This window comes from Lepeophtheirus salmonis, chromosome 2 (assembly GCF_016086655.4).
Source record: "Lepeophtheirus salmonis chromosome 2, UVic_Lsal_1.4, whole genome shotgun sequence".
Classification (NCBI taxonomy): domain Eukaryota; kingdom Metazoa; phylum Arthropoda; class Copepoda; order Siphonostomatoida; family Caligidae; genus Lepeophtheirus; species Lepeophtheirus salmonis.
Window position 1 is genome coordinate 1,170,331 of NC_052132.2, and position 2,575 is coordinate 1,172,905.

General features: G+C 31.6%; 1 non-coding gene across 1 annotated transcript; it reads left to right on the forward strand.

Moving 5' to 3' along the window:
• Window positions 1–1,605: 1,605 nt before the first annotated feature.
• TRNAM-CAU (transfer RNA methionine (anticodon CAU)) lies at window positions 1,606–1,678 on the forward strand. Its single transcript has one exon. It is a non-coding gene; the product is annotated as a tRNA-Met (tRNA).
• The last annotated feature ends 897 nt before the right edge of the window (window positions 1,679–2,575 follow it).

The window sequence follows — 2,575 nt, forward strand, 5'->3', positions numbered from 1 at the left end:
GGACTTTACCCTTTACTGTCTATCAAAACTGTATACTTCTAATACACCAGTTCCCAAACGTTCCTTTTTTGTTTCTGTTTTCACACGGGTGTACCCCTTGATATGATTTCCCAAGTTCTAAATTACGAAAACCAAGAAATATCAGAAAAAAGGGTTTTCTTGCTTCTTTTTTACCAGACCTATAATCTTTGGAGGAGTATTTGAAGGTGTATCTTCTGCAAAAAGTATGTTTCCGTATTTATTTTTGATAACTAAGAAGTTTAAAATCCTGTTTTACAAAAGTATGATGTTGGAAAAGGAAGGGGAATAAGACTGCAAACTCTTGATCCAAAATTATGTAACTAACTTTTTTGTGGAAAATCGGGTTTTGTTGAATTGCAGGTAATAAGTTTAATGAACTCATTATATGCATTCTTCTGGAATATCTGCATCTCTGATGGTAAATGGGATTTTCAAAGCAAATTATCTGTCAGATGAATTAGAAAAATATCTTGAAATTTCATCTTCATGTTTATTTTGGGCAGAAAGTATTCTTCTATTTATAATTTAATGTAGAACATACTTTTCTACAAAGAAAGCAAATAAGTTCGACAACATGTAAATTCTTGGAATGCTTGGATCTGTTTGACAAATCTAGGTATATTGCATTTGGTCATTGGAGATAAAAATTTAACTCATTTAACATTTCTAAGATTTAATTTTGTTGGCTTCATCGATTCAGCTGACAAAACTTCGTTGCAAATGACAAAATGTGGCTTTTTCATACCCCCTTCAACTTGGCATTGTATTAGCAAGGCTTGGGGTGTATTAGAGCCATATTTTCTTTAAACATTCCCTGTCAAAGAGAAAATACTTTTATGTTAAACAATACACAAAAAGAAATAAATATGGCCTTTAATATGTATTTTAAATAAAAGACACTTTATTATATAGAAAACCACACATCAAGGGCATTAGCATGATAATATTTCGGGAAGGGGTTGGTTTTTGTGATTTCTAAAAAAATTCCAAAATTGCTCCGAAACCACATAATTTGGTCGCATGTCAAATTTTTTCAGTATAAATATCTTGAATCAGTTATCAGTTCTCAGGTGTGATGATAATTTTCTCTTTGATTCTCGTACTAAGTTTTTTTACGAAATATCCCCCAGGCATCTCATCCTCAAAATATTTTATTCGCCAATCCAGACAATATAAATCCATTTTTGTAAAAGTTACTCAATAGAGATATTTTATGAAAAATGGTTCACAAAAGGGATCAAATATGTAGGATTGAATACTCATTTTGAAGGTGGGAGGGGCCAAACATTTCCCTGAAAGGACTATATTAAGGATTTCTTAACTTTGACAGGGTTGAATGAGTGAAAATAAAATTTTTTAAAAGAGACATTAAAGTAATTTTGATAATACAAATACTTTCTCCCTCGATTTCGGGTTTCTTTAGTTTAAGGAAGATAAACAAATTTTAAGGCGTTAGTATTAGGAATTTGCTGTTTATATTTTGCTCTTAGGATCTTCAGAGTTAATCTGAAATCGAAGGAATAATATTTTCTTATCTTTAATTTTACAAAATAAAAATTAGAAAGTAATTTGAGTAAGATACCTGCCTCGGTAGCGCAGTAGGCAGCGCGTCAGTCTCATAATCTGAAGGCCGTGAGTTCGAGCCTCACCCGGGGCATTCTTATTTTTAAATTTAGTTTGGTTGAGGCTAAAATAGATATATTTTTCATGAAAAGGGAGGAAAATATGAAGAGGTGTTTCTGTTTTATTTGTAAGAATGTAACAATTCAATATTGAAAAAAAAAATAATGATTTCTTAAATGGTATTCCTTAATCCTTAGCAATTCTTGCAATTTTTGTCACTTTTTTTTTCTTACTACCCTTATATGTATTGAGCACATTAATTAATTAGCTGTGAACAGTTTCCAGAAACATATCAAGGATGAACTCTGCGTTGGAAAGAACTGGCAAATCACCTTTTAATTTCCAGTATTTTTGTAGTCTTTTTCATGAGAAGGAAAGGTTGAAAGATTCAATAAAGATAACTATCTGTTTATTAAAAGATATTAAAACTATTTCAATCTACAAAATTCACTTGAATCCCATTTATGACGCTAAATAAAAGTTTTTTGTGGTCACACGCCACTCCCTGTGAGATATATGTAAGGGTGATAATTTTGGTAAGAATACAAAAGCGTGCGAGGAGAAGAGAAGAATTACTTATGGCATCATTGATTAAATAATATACATCTTCTTCTATCAATCTAGAACGTTATCATTCCCGCCTTTATTATTCAATATTAATATAATATGAGATGGTGATAGTCGATAGAGAACTGAATAAAATCCCAAAATGACGTCGCCTTCTGTCTGGATTTATGAAAATGGAGGCCCAGGAATTTGGAAAATACTTACCGGATGAGAAACAGATGGTTTGTCGGATTTGTCGATATAAATGTGCCTTTAGTCCCCTGTCTAGAATTACACGCCACTCATTATCCTCATCTCATAACAAGAGTATGGATAATCATCTATAAAATCAATTTGACGATGAATACATCAAGTCATACTTTAA